Source organism: Cryptomeria japonica, chromosome 2, assembly GCF_030272615.1.
Source record: "Cryptomeria japonica chromosome 2, Sugi_1.0, whole genome shotgun sequence".
Taxonomy (NCBI): domain Eukaryota; kingdom Viridiplantae; phylum Streptophyta; class Pinopsida; order Cupressales; family Cupressaceae; genus Cryptomeria; species Cryptomeria japonica.
Genome location: NC_081406.1, coordinates 491,273,335 through 491,293,872, shown reverse-complemented (window position 1 = coordinate 491,293,872; position 20,538 = coordinate 491,273,335).

The following is a 20,538-nucleotide window of genomic DNA, read 5'->3' as shown; positions in this document are numbered from 1 at the left end:
GAGAGAGCAAATTACATTTCCATCTAGCCAACTTTCTTTGGATCCTTTCAATGTAATCACATTCTAGTAATGAGATTGAAGCTTTTTGGTCATCAAGGGAAGGCTCAAGTAAGTAGCAAGGAGAATGGCTATGTTATAGGTTAAAGAAGCATCAATTAGGGAATGAAGGTGCTCATGGGTATTACAAAAATAAAGAAAGCTCTTATTTTTGTTAGTAAGGTGCCCTAAAGAAGTAGCATAGTAAGAAATATTGTTTTTCCACCCCAAAACTTATTTTAAGGAATATTTAACATTTAAAGGATTGTTTCATCCATGAACTATTGGTGGGTGAAAGGGAAAGAGGTGGAGGTAGGTTTCAACTCAACCATTGATTAGCTAGTGGCCATTTTTGAGGTATTTCTACCTTAATATTTGGCCAATAAAATGGAAATGTAGGGAAAGATAGGATATCCTTGCTTAAGGCCCTTATTACAATTGAAGAAGCCTTTGAAAAACCATTGGTCGGGATAGAGATTTTGGGGTCGGTAATATAGGAGTGTTTCTTAAAAAAAAACCCTTAAACCAAAATTCTTGAGTACCTAAAAAGAAAGAATGACAAACCTCTATCATAGCCTTTTGAGATGTCAAGCTTAAGTAACATATCGCCTTTTTTTCTTTAATGAGTGTGGGATCTCAATGGGAAAAGATGGCGACATCAAGGATCTAATGTCTAGGAACAAAGCCTTTTGGTGAGACAAGCTTAAGTTTGAGAGTAAGGGTTTCATTCTATTGACCAACAACTTGGAGAAGATGTTATACATAATATTGTACAATATAATAAAAATAGAATTTTCCATGTAAGTGACTTCATTTTTCTTTGGGATAAAAATCAAGAATGTGTTGTTGAGTTTTTTGAAAAGGCACCCAAAACAAGTGAATTCCTAAGAAACATGAAACACATCATTACCCATTATGTGCTAGATGTCTTGGAAGAAAACATGGGGGAAACCATCGAAGCCAAGAGATTTATAAGAAAAAAGGGAGAAAGTAATAAATTTAATATCCCGTTCCATTATCATTTTTGACATAGATCAGTTATCCTCCTAAAAAATGATAGTAGGAATGACTCACAAAATTTTATTGATCAAAGAGTTATTGATATGGGTATTTTCACTAAATAATTGTTCTGATTAATTAAAAAATAGGTTTTCAGGACCCGAAACCTTTACAACATAGCTAGAGAAAAAGCACTGAGAAGAACAGTACAAAAGAGACCGCAAACATAAAGACTAGCCAAAAGACTAGCGAACAGAAAGAACAACTTAACAAAAAAACAGCAAAGAAATAGGGAAGGCGCTACACAACAATTTTCTTTAGCAGATCCTCTGCCTTTGTCACCAGCTCGTCATAGGTGGCCCTGACAGCTTTCAGGTCTTCCAGATCCTTGTTCGGTTTCTTATCCTTCCTCTTGCCTCTGGTGCGGGTTCTGGGACCTTGAGCTTCCCCTGTTCCTTCAGCTTCCAGTTCTAAGTCTTGGATTTCCTTTTCGTCATCCATCTCACTGATGAGGGTGTGGGTGTTTTTGGCCGAGATCTTCAAGATACTTAGGCTCTGTTCAGCAATGTTCTTCAGGCACTCCTCAATTTTATCAACTTTGGTAACAGTGTCCGAGAGGGTTTTTTTGCTAGTGTCCGCCAGGCTTTTTCTGTCCAGCATCTCCTTTTCAATCTTCTCAAACCTGGGGTTGAAAGCATCTCTGATGTCTTCGGCTTTGGAAATGGTGTTTTTCAGGTCCTCAATATAGTCGGCCATTGTGTTCCCCTCCCCTATATTAATGGTTTCTAGAATCAAGACTCTGTTACAGAGTTTCTTGTATTCATCCACAGCTTTCTTGTAACCATTAATGAGCCACTCCATTATTTCCATGAAACCATGCAAGCCCTCAGGAGGAGGACCAGATGAGGGAGCATTTTTTCCAGGGGTAACTTGTTCTTCTTTGGGGATGTGGAGGGCGGAAATTGTGTCGGCAACCCTGAGAGTCTCTTCCATAGTCTCCTTTTCCAGGCTGTGCTCTCCTTGAACAAGCCATTGTATTGTAGATTTTTCCATCTAGAAAATCTCTTTTGTATGGAGATCATGTTTCATTAACCCCTTAGAGTTTTATCTTGATTTCAAGTGTCCACATTAACAACCCCAATAGACATAACCTCTTGGATGGAGATGGAATTTATAGATATAGAATCCTTTTCCTTGTGTATATTTTGAAAACTACATATTTCACCTATTTTTTTAATATTTATGAGCTTTTGCGATAGAATGTTCATTTTAATATCGTTGGGTTTGATATTCCACCTCTAAATGATTTATATTTTAAGCTTAGACTAAGAGGTTCACGAAGGTCCTATTAGGCCTAAGAATTTTAAAGAGGATGGGGTTGTGGTTGGATCCCACTTAAGGAAAGACATTAAAGGATATATTATCAATTATATTCCAAGAAGTAGAATCAAACATTTTCCTAGCCCTGAATAAGTTCCCTACCCAATATTAGACCAAGTGAAAGGAGAGCCTTTCATATCCATATAAAGTAACCTAGAATCAACAATGAATTCTACAATGTTTGTCATGTTGTTTGTGTAATCCTATAGGTTACCCAACTTCTCAGAAGGATATAGTGGGGATTTAAAGTCACCAACCACCATCTCAAGTGAGATGCCTTATATCAAAGCATGGAAAAGGAAATATTAACATAAACCTCCCTTCTAGTAGATCTTGAAATTGGAGCATAAAAAATAGATAAGTTCCAATGAGAATTATTGTAAAAAGGAGGAAACAAAATTCGACACTATACTTTGAGGAGAGAAACAAGCCCTTGATATTTATTGGTTACACATCATAGCTATTTCCCTTGAAGCATACTTTGCCTCATTAAAAAAATACTCATCCCCAAGCCATATTCTACCAATGACTCCTTGAAGGTGGTATGCAAAATTTTCACTTGTTGGAATAAAAGAATATCCAATCGATTATCAACAACATAAATTTCAATAAAATTTATTTTTTAGGACTATTTAGTCCCCTTATATTCCATCAAATAATCCTCATTAACAACCAATCCTAGAGAGAGACATTAATAAGGTATATGCTTTCTAGTAGCGACTTCTCTATTAGTTTATTGATTGGTGGGACACCCTCTATTTTTAGCTCCCACATCTACACTACACCTACTATCCTTTATAAAATTTATTTTTTCCAAATGAGATTTTTTTTGATCTATCCACCATAGGAACTATAGGTTTCTCCATGAATAATGGCTCCTATTTCCCTTCAAAATAGCTTCTAATTTATTTTTCATGCTACCTAGATTTAGTGATATTCTATACCATCTTAATCTAGGGGGGAATCTCCCTAGACGGAGGTAGGAAAGGGTTAACATCCACCTCATTAAAAGGCAATTCTTTGATTGGAAGCAATTTCCCCACCCTAGGAGTCAGCGAGGAAGGCAAAAGCATTATCAATTTGTATGTATCTAATTATCAAACTTTTTTCCTTAGTTAAGACAAAGCTCCCAACAACCAAGATTACTTGGACTAAACCCATACTTAAATGTATATTTTCCTTTAGGGCCAAAGATTCTAGATTATTGTCTTTTGTCTTTGAAGCAATACTCTCACTATCTAATTTTCCTACTTCCCTATTTTTTCTTTTTTTCTTTTTCTTTAATAGGAAAAGGGATCCATCAATAGCATGTGAACCTTCCTTCTCATCATCTTTGAGTAATTATAGTAGATCCCCTTCAAGGAGGTAAGACCCATAAACAAGAGAGGGAGACTTTAAATTTTTACCTTTCACACTTTGTGAGATTTGAGAAGTAGGGTTTAAAGCCTTGGAGATAATATTAGAGAGTTTATCTAATTTTTGGCTGGCCTAATAACAAAGTTTTTAGTTTTTTAAGTGGATGGGTTTCTCCCAATAACCAAATTTAGAAACTAAGGTAATTGAGTTGGGTAGGGTTTTTGCAACCTCCATAGTTATATAAAATCTCTTAGTACAACTTCCTCATCCTAATATTCAAGGGGAAGTCGAGGGAAGAAAACCTAAGTGGGGGAAACAACACAAAGGTTAGATGAGGGATCAAATCCCATCCTTCACTTATTGAGCGATAGATTATTCCAACCATAGAGACATGTGTCTTAAATCATTAATTTAAGAAGATATTATTTTAGTGAGATTAAAAATGAATAAACCATCCAACAAATCACACACTAGTTATTTCCTTTTAAATTCCAAACACTAGATTTGTCCATTTCCTTACCAAATCAATGTTAGGTTTGAAAGAGAAAAAATCACCTACAAGAGAGTTATCCATTTAAGAGACAATCCTTTCCTTACTAGTATTGATTAGCTTCATGATAAAACTATTTACCTTACAACCCAAGATCAAAGTAGCCAGTGTTTTGAGGTCATTCAAGTGCTTAGCAGGAATCCTTGGGGAGTGTAACACCCCCGCTATGAGGCCTAGAGGACTTAAAAAAAAACCAATGAAAATGCGAATAATTTTTTCTAATTAAAATAAACCATACAAATGCATGAAGTAACATGATACTACAAGATAAAGATACGATGTACAAATAATATCTAGCAATAGTCCTCAAGGCCCCACAACGATGTTACTCAAGAATAACATTAACCAAACATACAAGAACATATGAAACCTCATAAAATATGATAACATTGTCTATTACAAAGGATCATGATACATAATACATTGCCATGAAAATATCCATATGAACATCAATTACATTATAGGGTATCCATAAAGATATAATCTCTATGAGTAAAAATAATGGAGTGAATACATAAATCTGGTACATAAAGAAAGTCTTCAATCTTCCCACGAGCCATCATGAACATGATGCAAAATGAACCAAAACCCAATGGGTGTGAATAAAACTCTACCCAACCATGTGGTACCATCAGGTCCACCCCCCATGCTAGGTAGTATCAACCAGACCCAAGAGACGAAAGGAAGTATAAGAGGATACAAATGACTTACACAAGGCTCACAAGACAATTGTCACAAGAGACTCACAAGTGAACCAACCAAATTCCAGAGGCCTCAAACAAACCAAAGAAAGAAAAGTAACCAAAAGAGACCACTAGGTATGCAATAGGGAAGAGTGTCATCATTAGATTGTCATGGATTACCCTGGTGAGTCTTCACTAGGTCTCGACCCCCATCCTGAGTTACCCTGGTGACCTCTACTGACCCCCAACCCCCATACAAACACTAGTGGATCACACCACACTTTTGAAGGGACAAGATTGGTGGATGCCATTCTAGGCCTTCTCTGCTTACCTTAGACCTAAACGAGCACCTGAGAGTAAGAGAGGCAACAGTTAATTTTTTTAATGTGATCTAACTACCCACCCAAGTTCATTATTTAAATTTTCACTTGATTACAAAACCCCCATTGAGTTCCCCCGGCGACCACTTTGGGTCCCGACCCCCAATGAAAGCCACTCCCCCATGACTTTCACCTAGGAATCCAAAATTCAACACAGGGTCTACGACACCCAAAAACCCCTAGAGTCAATAACCCCCCTACCATAGCAAGGATGACTCACTTGCTAGAATAAGATTACAAACATGGAGGTACAATGCAAACAAAGAGTGATTGACTAACATAGAAGTCATACAAGACACTAATCACATTACAATAAAAGACAAAGAGTAACCATACACAATTAGGAACTCAAACATTGTCCTAGCCTCTGGAACCAAAATACATTAAAACAACATATCTAAGTTTCCCACTATGATAGACATGAACCAAAAGAAAATACAAGGTCTCATAATGCCAAACATAAGAGAATCCAATCATAATCAAATTCCAATCATAATCAAATACCAAAGAGACCATAATAACTTCAATACATCAATTAATTCAAATTAAAATTAATTTCAATAACCCAAAATTTAAACCATTATATCTCATTTTATTCGTAATAATTTGCATAATAAACTAACATTTTAATATTCAAAACATTTAAGAAATCATAACTCATTCCCACAATTTTGGTATCATTACCTTGACCAACAACAAATTAAATGAAAGAATCCAAATTTCATACACACACACACACACACACACACACACACACACACACACACACACACACACACACACACACACACACACATTTTTTCATTTTTAATATCCAACTCACATAATAGAAATTCGTATAACACAGAACTCCAACTGGGCCGAAGTTATCAAATAACGATAGAGCAGAGGAGATGTCATGGGAGATTTCCCACGGTTGTGGGTAAGCTTCCCCCATGACTGCGGGAATGCATCCCCACAGTGTGGGTTTTCACACGACTATAGATCGAGCCACCCACAACGTGGGAGGGCTCCCCACAATGTGGCTCACCCCACGGTTGTGGGTCAAGCCACCCACAATGTGGGTGGGCTCCCCACGGCTCCACTCATAGAGCCACGAAAACAAAAAGATAAATAACATAACATAAAAGACATGAATACATGTATTTTTTAAAAATGAATCAAACAAGGATTCTAGTGCAGTCACGGTTAGGAGGGACCTCAATGAGATGTATCTGGACCGTGCAGTAAGAGTAAACACAACAAAATCAAGACAAGATGATGGAGGCAATGTAGAACAAAATGAATTAGATCATGAAAACTGACTACAAAAGACCGATAACATCCAAACTACAAGATCCGACTCAGTGGCCTGCTACATACATGCTCAATTACAAAATTGGTCAACTCCGGACCTCTAAATCTTAAGATACATATTTTATCTTCCTTGGAAATAATTATGATGCTTAATTACATTGATATATATGCTCAAGAGAGATCCGTGTCGGCTCAAGAGGGATCAAATACCGAAGAACAAGATCAAATGTGTAAAACCACCAGGTCGGCCTTCGCCAAAGAGAATCCTCCGAAAAATCCAAAGTAAAAAGTGTGGATTAGAGGGAAGGTCAACCACATGACAAGGAACATTGGAATCAACGAACTGAAACTCCGCAAGATACATAAAAGGATCCACAAGATTCACCAATAGAAAATAGGTCCAAGTGGTTCTGGTGTTCTAAGCTAGAAAACTGTCTCAGAATCCGAAAGCGATAACTTGCATGAAAAAAATCTAATTGGTTCATGAATAAGGAAGATAATCATGTTCACAAGAAAAATCTAGGTCCGCAAGATCCGATGAGAAAATTCAGGAAGAAATGCTAAAACTGCAAAACATAAAACAAACTGAAAATAAATGTTTTTGGTTGATGCAAGATTGCCAAGAACCAGGGATGCTCCTGCATTAGACATCCGGGGTTGTTGAAAAAAGTGAGTCCCCCACTTTTCTGGGGTCAAAGGAAAACCAAGGTGGTCCACCTCTGCCTGACAAATCCAAGATGAATCTTCAACTGGTTTGTCCTTCCATTTCACAAGATACTCCTTATACTGATTGCTTCGGGTGCTACGTTCAATCCTACTGTCCAAAATGTCTTCAATCTGATTTGGTTCCTTCTGGGGCAACTATTTTTCCAAGTTTTTAATATTGTATTCACTGAATTCCGATTCATGATACTGATGTAGATATGAAATATTGAATATAGGTGAAATACTCAAACTATCTGGTAGCTCTACTTCATATGCATTTCCATAACTGAACTTCTTCAAGATCTTGCAAGGTCCAAACTTTCTCATCTACAACTTGTTATAGGTTCCAATTGGAAATATTTCTTTTCTTAGATACACCATCACTTCATCACCAACTTCAAATTCCTTATGTCTTCTCTTCTCATCTTCTTTCTCCTTATATCTGTTGTTCATATCCTCCAATTGTTATTTAACCTGAATATGTAAGGCCTTCATGTGATCTGCAAATTCTTCTGCTTCTACACTCCGCTTGTCTTCATTACTGATATCCCTCAATTCTGATATATCTCTAGTGTGTGCTCTGATAACAATCTCAAAGGTGTTCTTTCGGTACTCCTGTTCACTAAATTATTGTAGGAAAACTCTTCTTGTGCAAGAATCAAATCCCAACTTTCGGTCTTTTCTCCAACTAAGCATCTCAACAAATTTCCCAAGATCTAGTTTACTACCTCTGTCTGTCCATCAGTCTCTGGGTGAAAAGTAGAACTGAATTGCAAATATTTCTTCATCTTCCTCCAAAGTTTTCTCCAAAAATAACCAACAAATTTAGTGTCTTTGTCTGAAACTATGCTCTTAGGTAATCCATGCAATCTCACTACCTCCTTGAAAAATAAGTCAGCTACATGCACTACATCAGATGTCTTCCTACAAGGTATGAAATGAGCCATCTTTGAGAATCTATCCACCACCACAAATATAAAATCATTTCCTCTTTGTGTCTTAGGTAATCTAAGTATGAAATCCATGCTTATGTACTCCCAAGGTCTCTCTGGTATTATCAGAGGCTTATACAATCCCATATTCTGACTACGACCTTTTGCAACCTGACAAACTCTACAACTCTGCACAAATTTCCTGACATCTTTGTGCATCTGAGGCCAAAAGTAATTTTCACTTACTAATGCTAGTGCTTTGTCAACACCAAAGTGTCTGACTAATCCTCCACTATGCTTCTCCTTTATAGAACTCTTAGGTATACACAACTGAACTCCTCTGAATAACATCCCATCTTGAATGAAATAATCCAACCACTTACTTCTTTCTATCATAACCAGTTCTCTACATGCTTTCCAAGGTTCTGCAAAATCCAGGTCATCATCATACAAGGTCTTCAATTCCTCAAATCCTAACATTGTCACTCTCATCTTTGTTAGAAAATTCCTCCTTCTACTCAATGCATCCACAACTTTGTTTGAATTTCCACTCCTACGCTTCAACACAAAGGTGTAACTCTGCAAAAAATCTACCCATCTCATATGTCTCTGATTCAAATTATCATGTCTGTTCAAATACTGCAAGGCTTGATGACCAGTATACAACACAAATTCCTTAGGCAACAAGTAGTCTCTCCACTTCTTCAAGGCTTGAACTATAGCATAAAATTACTGATCATACATTGGATATCTCCTTCTAGCATCATTCAACTTTTCACTGAAATAAGCTGTTGACCTCCCTTCTTGACTCAATATTGCTCTAATTGCGTTCCCACTTTCATCACACTCCACTTGAAATACTTTGTTGAAAACCAAATAAAGCTAACACAAGTTGCTTAGTCACCTTCTGCTTCAACAATTCAAAACTTTTATTTTCTCTGGTGGTCCACTTGAATTCCTTCTCATCTCCTCTCATTGTCTCAGTCATAGGGCTACAAACTGAACTGAAATTTCTGATAAACTTCTGGTAGAAAATAGCCAATCCATGAAATGATATTACCTCTCCAATGCTTTCTAGTGTAGGCCATTCAACAATTTCTCTTACCTTCTCAAGGTCCATCTTCAATCCATTCGCAGATATCACAAATACCAAATAGACTAACTCTTCCTTCATGAAAGTACACTTCTTAAGATTTATCAACAAATTCTCCTCTCTCAACCACTGCAAAACTTGTCTTAAATGCAACAAATGCTCCTCTTTTGTCTTACTGAAAATCAAAATGTCATCCAAATATACAATAACAAACTTACCCAAGAATTTCTTCAATTTCTCGTTCATCAATCTCATGAAAGTACTTGGTGCATTATTCAATCCAAAAGGCATCACCAATGATTCATATAATCCTTCATTTGTCTTGGATGTTGTATTTCAATCATCTCCTTCTCTAATTCTAATCTGATGATATCCACTCTTCAAGTGTATCTTTGTGTAGTATTTGGCTCCACTCAAACAATCCATTATGTCATCCATCCTAGGCAAGTGAAACTGGTACTTCACTGTGATCTTGTTTATTGCTCTATAATCGATACACATCCTCCATTCTCCATTCTTCTTAGGTGCTAACATTGCTGGTACTACACAAGGACTCAAAATTTCTTTGATCAAACCTTTCTTCAACAATTCTTGTACTTGTCTATTCAACTCTTCATTCTCTGTCGGTGTCATCCAATGTGCAACTTTGTTAGGCAAACTAGCTCCGAGAATCAGGTCCATGAAATGACTGATGCTCCTCATAGGTGGTAATTCATCAGGCACATTATCTAAAAATGATATCTTCATACTCTGTCAGCAATTATTTGATCTCCTTCAGTTGTTCTTCATCATGCTCTGAGTTCTCAGTCTTCTTCCACCAAATAGATTCTAGCATTCCTACAGACTTCACTCTTCAAGGGCTCCTCCAAGGGTAACAAGGTTTGCATCATCCCATTCGCCACAATAGTGTATATGTTCTTTCTCCTATCATGTATTTCCTGTCTATCAAACTGCCAAGGTCTGCCCAACAAAATGTGATAAATATCCATAGGCATAATATCACACAAAAAATCATCATGATAATTTGCAAATTTCAGTTTCACCATGCATTTCTCACTTACTAACAACTTATGATCATCCCGAATCCATGCTATCTGATAAGTCTTAGGGTGTCCCAATCTTTCCAACTTCAATTTATTCACCATTTCTTCTGAAACAAGATTATCTGAACTACCACTATCAATAACTACTTTACAACACTTACTGGATACCTTACATCTGGTCTTGAACAAATTTCTCCTCTGCAAGGGCTCTTCATCCTCTCCGGTATGACAAAAATCTCTCCTCCTCATCAACAGTTCTCCATCTTCCAGTTTGTTAGCTGATCTGGTGGGGCTTTTGTCTAGCAATGTTGTTCTCCCAGTGTTCTCTGCCTTCTTACATTCAAAATCCTGATGTCCTTATCCTCCACACTTAAAGAAAGTTCCTCTAAACACTCTCTTATCTTGTCTTCTGTCATCTTTTCCAAAACCTTCATTCCGGTAACCATCATGTTCTCTTCTCCAGTAGAAATTTATGTCATCCTTCTATTATGAACTACCATCCTTGCTTTCTTCCTTGTCTTTGTTTTGATCTTTAGAGGTTCCTCTTCCTCCTTGAACTCTTCCTTTGGATAAACTTCCACCTCTAGATTTCTGTCTCTACTCATGTCTTTTGTTCAACTTCTCTTCTGCTTTCAAGGCATATTAGTAAGCTTCTTCAACACTCTGCAACTTGATCAAACTGAGTTCATCCTATATGGACTTCCACAATCCATTTAAATATCTTGCAACTTATTCAATATCATCATCAACATGTCTGGATCTGATATTCAACTTGTAGAATACTTCAATGTACTCCTTCACACTTGATTCTTTCTGCTTCAAGTTATGCAACTTCCTAGACAAATTTACTTGGTAATCAACTAGCATAAACTTTTATTTCAACTTGGCAACCATCCGCTCCCATGATTTGATATTCTCTTTACCTCTTCTCTATCTATCAACATGCAAATATTCCCACCAAAGAGATGCATGTCCTTTCAACCGGGTACAAACATATTTCACCTTACTTTCTTTCGTGGTGTTCTCAAAATCAAAGTACTTCTCCATCTCCGAGATCCAATCCATTAATTCATCTGAATCCAACTTACCATCATACTCTGGTGGGGTAAAATATGGTTTAGTATTCGCCCTACTCAAAACCCTCAAGAACCTCTCTTCATACAGATCGATCGTCGATGGGTTTGCTACTTGTTCTGTCGGTGTTTCTTCTTCTTCATCTTCATTCACATCTTCAATATGTCAACCTCTTCTCTGGGTTGTCTCAACATCTCCATCACAACAGGGTTTGCATCCCATGTCCTCTCCATGCCATCTTCACACCAATCGTCTGCAGCTACAGGTCGAATCCACAATCCACCACCCAACAACAAAATCTTCAGGACAACGCAATCTGTGGAATGAAATCTCTCTTTGATACCACTCAGTGCAGTCATGGTTAGGAGGGACCTCAATGAGATCTATCCATACCATGCACCAAGAGTAAACACAATTAAATAAGACAATATGATGGAGGCAATGTAGAATGGAATGAATTTGATCATTAAAATTGATTACAAAAGACTGACAAAATCCAGACTACAAGATTTGGGTCATTGCCCTGCTACATACATGCTCAATTAAATAATTGGTCAACTCTGGACCTCTAAATCTTTAGATACATATTCTATCTTCTTTAGAATAAATTACGATGCTTAATTACATTGATATATATGCTCAAGAGAGATCCGTGTCGGCCCAAGAGGGATCAAATGTCGAAGAACAAGATCAAATGTGTAAAACCACCAGGTTGGCCTCTGCCAAAGAGAATCCTTCCAAAAATCCAAAGGAAAAAGTGCGGATTAGAGGGAAGATCGTCCACATGCCAAGGAACATTGAAATCAATGAACTGAAGCTCCACAAGCTATGGAAAGGATCTGCAAGATTTACCAATAGAAAATAGGTCCAAGTGGTTCCAGTGTTCTAAGCCAAAAAATTATCTCAAAATCCGGAAGTGATAACTTGCCTAAAAAAGATCCAATTGTCCCGCGATTTAGGAATAAGGAAGATAATCGTGTTCATAAGCAAAATCCATCTCTTCAAGATCTGGTGAACAAATACAAGACAATGTAGGAAGAAATGCTAAAACTGCAAAACATAAAACAAACTCAAAATAAATGTTTTTGGTTGATGCAAGATTGCCAAGAACCGGGGATGCTCCTGCATCAGATTCTTAAGGAAATTATCAAGTAAGGAAAATATAACTACGTTGATCCAAGAATCAAAATGCACAAAGTCTCAAATTGAATTTGGTTTAACCCAGAATTTCATTTCAAAACAATTTAAAACCTACAAAACAAAGGCCTTAGATGAAATCATTTCCTGATATCAATTTTAGACTCAGAATTTAAATTCGAGAATCTATAAACCCAAAAGTCCCATTAACTAGACAATTCCATTTGATTTTCTCATTACAGTAAAACAAACAAACTGATTTTCATTTAAATTAAGAAGAAATTTTCACATAAAAGAGAAAAGAATCTGAAACCCTACCTCTTTACGCTATCTTGGAATCAAACACAGAGGTAGAAGCAATAATCCCTAAAGAAATCCATGACTTTTCCAATCACGATATGCAAGACACAAATCCAAAATGATTCAATCCAGAAAGTTTCAAGAAAAATATTCCAAAACCTTTTCCTCTGTATTCTATTATCAAATTTTCCCAATTTCTTCTTTTCAAAACCATAATTTCCCCAAATCCATTTTCAAAATCCCATATCTAGAAATTTACATGCACAAAAATTTCTTCACGGGAAAAAAAACCCTTTCTCCCCCCTTCAATTTACCAAAAAATAAAAGATATGCTTTTTTCCAAAAAGTAACTCCCCATACAAAACGCATGCAAGATTCCTCTAATTAATTCCAATAATTAATTTATTTTTTTGTAACTCCCCCACACATTCTAATTTTGAATTTTGAAACAAATAAATATAATCTTCCACGAGCACAATAAAATCCTATAATAAATATCTAATTCCCTAATAAATAATTATTTTCAAAAAGGGTAGAATAAATTAAATCACTTAGCTAATGCAATTAACAATATAATATTGCACCATTTTCAATTTTATAAATTAATTAATCATTAAAACTCAATTACTTTTAATATATTAATATTAATACTTTCTTGCTAATAACATAGGATAAACATTAAACTAAACACAAGAGTAACAAATTGAGACTAACAAACACGAAGGGCCAACAAGACTAACACTGACATGATCGGGCAATCAAAGTACAAGTATACATGACCAGGATCCCGTTCTCATAGGAACGAAGGTCACATCAAGGGTCTGATTGATAAATCCAGTTTTTCACTTTAACATTGGGTCATAGAGCATGCTTAGACCTTAAGGTTTAGGTGGAGTCGATGCTCGGTACTTGTAGCTGCATAAACAAACCGTCGAACATGTACACATAAACCATATAATTGTAATGGTGTGAAAATGATGAGTGATAGATCAAGAGGAAAACTAACCCTTTCCCTCAAAGAGAGATGAGAGTTTCACTATTGATTATCCTTCAAGCACTTTTCACCATTACATTAGGAAGATAGGGGATAATTCACTAGATTCAATCTCTACACAAAGATGATAGATTGAATTCTGAATGAATTAAGAATGTTAGGAGGATACCTTCTTCCTTTGTTTGATTTGGAAAGGAATTGACTAGATTATGTAGTGCAAAAGTGACAAAGAATCAATTATAACTTGAGATCAGAATATGGGATGAAGTTGTGCACCTAGATTCGACAGTAAAATGTCGAGACGAAGTCGCCCTATAAATTTGATGAAAAGTTGTCCAGACCGTGGCGAGAATGTACACGGTCCTCCGAAAAATCCATGAAACGAAAAAGGTTTTTCCGCCTCTGCAAATGAAGCCCGAATCCAAAAGTACAGTTGCGCACCTACAACCTACACACAAAAAAAAGAGGAAAAGGGGTTGGGATTGAGGGTTTGCCTTTAGGTCAAACCGCAGTTTTGGAATTAACCAAGTAATGAAAGAAAGTACTTGCAAGTAGATGTAAATGAAAGATTGAATCGTAAGTCACCTCAAGGGAGGTTGTAGTAGCAATGTTGATAGAAATGCTTGTGTGGAATTGTATGTTGGAATCAATCTCCTCTTCAATGGTTGGATCCTTGACTTGAATGCAATACCTAGCCTTGAAGGGAGATTTGAGAATACTCAATGCTCGAAAAGAATGCTTGAATGCTCTTGAATGCTTGATCACTTATGCAACATGAACTTATCAAAATTCCACTTATGCAAATGAGAGGACGAATGCCCCTTAAATACATGTTGGTGGATTTGAATTTCATCACAGGCCGACATCGGGGAGGTTTCCTACTCGAGGCACAACCCACAAGACATGCTCCAGGAAGGGTCCTGCCCTAAAATAGGGTAGGGACAGGGGCACCATGCCCCTGTCCAAGGGGGGACAGTGGCACCATGCCCTTTTCCTACCCCTTTCTCCAGGGCAGAATGCAGTTGGGGTGATGTAGAGGCCAAGGAAGAAGCTATTTTTGCAAGTCGAGCACTCTCGGTCTCCAATCAGGCTAGAGGATTCAAGCTCGCATGCATGAGGACCCTAATGTAGTCATAAATTGCTAGGGTCACAATTTTATGACACTGCGATAATATCATACTATGAAAAGGGAATGTAAGCAACATAGCTTGCTCATAAAGAGTAGTGCGACAATTTTCCCTTTCACCCAAGCATATCAAAGATAAAAAACAAAGTATGTCAGAACAACTAAACATTGATAAATATATTGATGGAGTGTCATAAAATTGATACCATAGCAATTTTTTACTACATTAGGGTCCTCACGCATGTGAGTTCAAATCCTCTAGCCTGATCTGAGACCAGAGATTGCTCAGCCTTCAGAAATAGGTTCTTCCTTGGCCTCTACATCATCCCATCCGCACTCTGCCCTAGAGAGAGGGGTAGGACAAGAGAATGGAACCACTATACCCCCTGGATAGGGATGTGACACCCTTGTCCTCCCAGGATAGGGGCGTGGCACCCCTATCTTTGCCCTATTTTGGGGTAGGATCCTTCCTAGGGTTGCATTGTTGGTTGTGCATCTGGCGAGAAACTCCCCCGATGTCGGCTTGTGACAAAAATGAAATCTACTAACATGTATTCAAGGGTCATTCTTCCTCTCATTTTCATAAGTTGAAGTTCAATAAGCTGGATGAGTGGGAAATTCACAAGCGATCAAGCATTCAAGAGCATTATTTTCCAGCATTGAGCATTCTCAAGTCTCCCTTCAAGGATAGGTGTTGCATTCAACTCAAGGATTCAACCATTGAAGAGGAGATTGATTTCAACATTCAATTCCACAGAAGCATTTATATCAACATTGCTACTACAACCTCCCTTAAGGTGATTTACAATTCAGTCTTTCATTTACAGCTACTTGCAAGTACTTTCTTTCATTACTTGGTTAATTCCAAAATTGGGGTTTGACCTAAAGACAAACCCCCAATCCCAACCCATTTTCCTCTCTTTTCTATATGTAGGTTGTAGGTGCATAACTATACTTTCGGATTCAGGCTTCATTTGCAGAGGCGGAAAAACCCTTTTCGTTTCACAGATTTTTCAGAGAACCGTGTACATTTCTACCACGGTCCGAACAAATTTTCTTCAAATTCGCAAGGCGACTTTGTTTCGACATATTACTGCCAGATCTAGGTGCACAAATTCATCCCATATTTCAATCTCCAGTTATAATCAATTCTTTGTCACTTTTGCACTACATAATTCAATCAATTCCTTTCCATTTCAAACAAGGAAGAGGGGATCAACTTAACATTCCCAATTCATTCAGAATTCAATCTACCATCTTCATGTGGAGAGATTGAATCTAATGAATTATCCTCTCCTCTTTCTAATGTAACATGGTGAAAAGTGTTTGAAGGATAATCAATAGTGAAACTCTCATCTCTCTTTGAGGGAAAGGGTAGTTTTCCTCTTGATCTATCATTCACCATTTTCCCACCATTACAACTGATTAAATCCTAACATTACATATATAATCCATCTCAATAATCATCTGACTATCAGAGCATAAATAACATCATTTAATCACAACATAGTCAACAATATGAAAACCATCATTATGCCAACTATCTATAGAGCATAGAGTGTGAATATCACATATGAATCCAAAAGACATAGACAAGCATCCTATGCAAATCAAAACCAACCAACACCAAAAGGGGTCAAAGCCACACAAAAACTCAACCACAAAGTCTCACAAGCCAAAAAGAGCGTGGGCATTACAGGGAGAGAATCATATTTAACTAGCTTCTTAGGAGATATCAACTACTAGTAGCAACATGGAGAAGAACATGTTGAGGAACAACACTTGGGGATAGGGAGGCCCCATGTGAGCCTTGGGAAAAATATTCTTTCCCAAACCAATTCAAAATGGAAACTAAGGTTACAAAGGGCACATGAGGAGAAAATAAATAAATTTAATTATTTTCCTTGTATGATTGAAATTCATCATCAAACTAAGGTTAAAATTAATCTAACAACATATGCTAATAATATAAAATATGAAAAGGGAAAATAAAGGGGAACAAAAAAATAAAACAAAAAACTAAACCCAAGTTTTTTCTTGCTTATGCTCCATTTAGCAAATGGATGAGCTTGACAAAAACTAATCTCTATTAGATCTAGTAAGGGAGATGGAATGGGTAATGAAATGGAGAAGGATAAGGATTCATGCAAAGTATTGGATTAAAGGATGATTATTGTAACATGCCCATTGTTCCACTATTTAGATTTACTTAGTTTTAACCCACAAGTGAAAGAAATACATTGCCAAAATACAAGTAATAAATTTTTTCTTTTCCTTTTCAATTCAAGACAATCATAAACATATGAATGCATTTACATTATCCCTCCCTTTCAAACTTCCATTTTCTTGAGGAATATTTGAATAAACATAAAGATTCTACCGAGCTTAAAGAGTACATAATTAATACAAAATGATCCAGATGTCCTTCCTAGCATACATCCTTAAATATCAACCACCAACTGCATGAGGAAGAGAATCACTCAAGCACTTTTCCAACCAACCAAGACTTAACAGTCCCCCATGCCTCTTCTAACTGAAGTGACCTGGCCCTTTGACAAAGAATTTGGTTTGGTAACCTCACAATATTATAGCCTTATGAGCATAGTGTTGTCTCCTACACAACTAGAGCTACCATACATAGGCTACAACCTACATGTATGACGTTCCCTGTCTAGTATGTAAACCTAGATCACAATGAACTGACAATGTAGACATAGGCAACCAACATTACTTTGGTCAAAGAATTCATCACCTATTACTTCAAGTGAGAGTCGTATGTCCACCCACTTCATTGCTCTATTTGGTAAACTAACCATTTAACTAAACTCATATTCATCCCATGAGTTAATAAGAGGAAATAGTTTAGGTTATTCCCAACCCTATATTACCAACTCATTCATTCCTATATTCAAAGATTCACTTCATAGCATAATTATAGCTTATCATTCTCATACATGAATCTAATCATAAGATTTCAAGTTCTATCACACAAGAATACAAGTACTTCAAATAACACAATCTCTTTGATTGTTTCCATTGAGCCTATGCAACATCATAAAATAACATATTAATAAGTAAGAAATAAATAATTCCCCATGCCTTTAATAAAGCTATTACACAATACCAACTCATTCCTCCAAAGACGCTAGCTTCAACACTATTCTAGTAGCTTATAACATCCAAGCCTTCTACAATACTATCTATCCTATCCTCTCACACAATAACACTATTTACTTCTCTCAACAATGAAAATATGAGCACTAAGCAAAATAACAAAATGAGACAAAATGAAATGGAATGGATCATCTATGCTCCAAGAGAGCTCATATATTTATACAAAAATACGAGAGACTTAAGACTATAATTAAGCTCTCAGAATTGCCACAACTCTCTTACTCATCGCCATCACTAAGAATATGTGGCTACTCACTAACTCTATGCTCAAAACATAACAATTTACCAAAATAATACTATGAATCATCTTTTACTAAGTCAAATATGATGATTAATCAATCTCAACACTTACCTAAACAAATACAATTCTATCTCTAAATACCTATTAATATATAAGTATCAATAACTAGGTTGTTGACTAGTTAACTATCTTACATTCTTATTCCCTTATTATAGAGTAACTTAAATACTTAATTCGCTCCCCATTAGAATGGATCAAGTGATCACCCCTTAACACTATGCATCGCTTGAAATAGGGGGGTCGATTAAACACTTGGAATATAATAACATAACACTTTACTATAAAGTAGCGCTTCCCTTAGACTTGGTCTGCGCCATGCATAGTCACTCCCGACATAGGGCGGTGGAGTCCTATGCAATCACTCCCTTTGTTAATGGAGTGCGCCACCTTTATGGTGGTCGCCCTCCCAAATAAATTGACCACCTTGAAACTATGACGTGACTGATAAAATAAAATAAGCCGACAATATATATATATATATATATATATATATATATATATATATAGCTCAATTAATCAAAATAAAAAATCTTAATAACAAATTATGTGTGTGTGTATATCCAAAATACTCATATAAATATATATTTCATATTCAAAATATAAGAATGATTGCACATTCATTCAGCCGATTCCTAATCAAGACAAATATATTCAAAGCATATTCATGTGCTTAAAGTATTTTAACTAAAACAAGTAACAGTAAATAGTAACATCACAATGGGGTATAACAATGATGAAGAATGAATATTGGATGATGGAAGAGTTGTGGATAAGTGGATGGAAATGTTGGCAAGATCAACATTGGCATACATCTTGAAGGGTGATGGAAGTTTGGAGAAATGGATTTTGAATTAGATTGAGGGGTGGATTGTGAAACATAGGGACCCAGATAGATTTTGAGGATGAGATAATTGCAGATGGATGATTGGAAGACTTAGGAATGAAGGAAGCTATTGGATTAGCAAGTTTGGATGCCGATTTTGTTGGATATTAGAGTTGTTGGAATCTGTTGTTGTCATTGATGTCAACATATTCCTGTGTTGCAGAGAATTGGTTTGTTGTAGAGAGTTGGTTTGGGTAATTTGTTGCAGATGTGCTAATGATGATTAATGGGTTTGGAGATACTTATCTCTAGTTGATACAGTGTGATTTTTAGTGTTTTGGAAGGTGATTTGGTCAAGTAATGTTATTTGATGTGATGGTTGGTTTTTCTATTGGTTATGTGTTGCACAGTTATGGTATTTGATCCATATTGCTCTGGAATGATTATATCTTGAGTTGCAGATTTTGGAGAGTGTTTGGGACATTCACGTGTGTCCTTAGTTTAGGTGGTTCATGATTTAGAATTTTGCAAGCATATCTTTTAGTTTGTCAGTTGGTGTTCTTCAAAACTAGTGATAAAATAATGATGAATCTTGTTATCCGAGTTGTTGCAGTTATTGCAATGGAATTCATGTTGCTTGTTGATGCTCTCTGATCGTGTTCTATGTGTTTTGGTGGTCTACGTTGATCGTGGTGCACATTATTAAAGATTTTATTGGTCTGGTGGTATTTTTCGTGTTATGCAACATATTCGGTGGTTTAGCGTGTTGTAGATGATCTTGGTGAATTATTTGGTGGTGTTGCGTGTTCGAGGATTTGATTTGGGTCCATGTTATGTCCTTGCCAACATTATATTGGTTTGTTTATGGATTTATGTATCGTGTGATGTAATTACATAATTAGGTTTTATGTGTTGAGCTGACCTTAAGGTTAAGGTTGATGATTTGTATAAATAAGTGTTGTAATCATGTGAGATGTGTGTCTGCGAGTTTCTACGGTTGGATCTATGATATGTTAGAGTATTGTATGTGCGGAAAAGCGAATTTATCTTTCGGTAGTGGTGAAGAGCAGAGAAGTGTTGTTGTGAAGACAACGTGCTTAATCAAAATTGTAATCAGGCATTTGGAGATGCTATTCTTTCAATTCACGTAATCTGG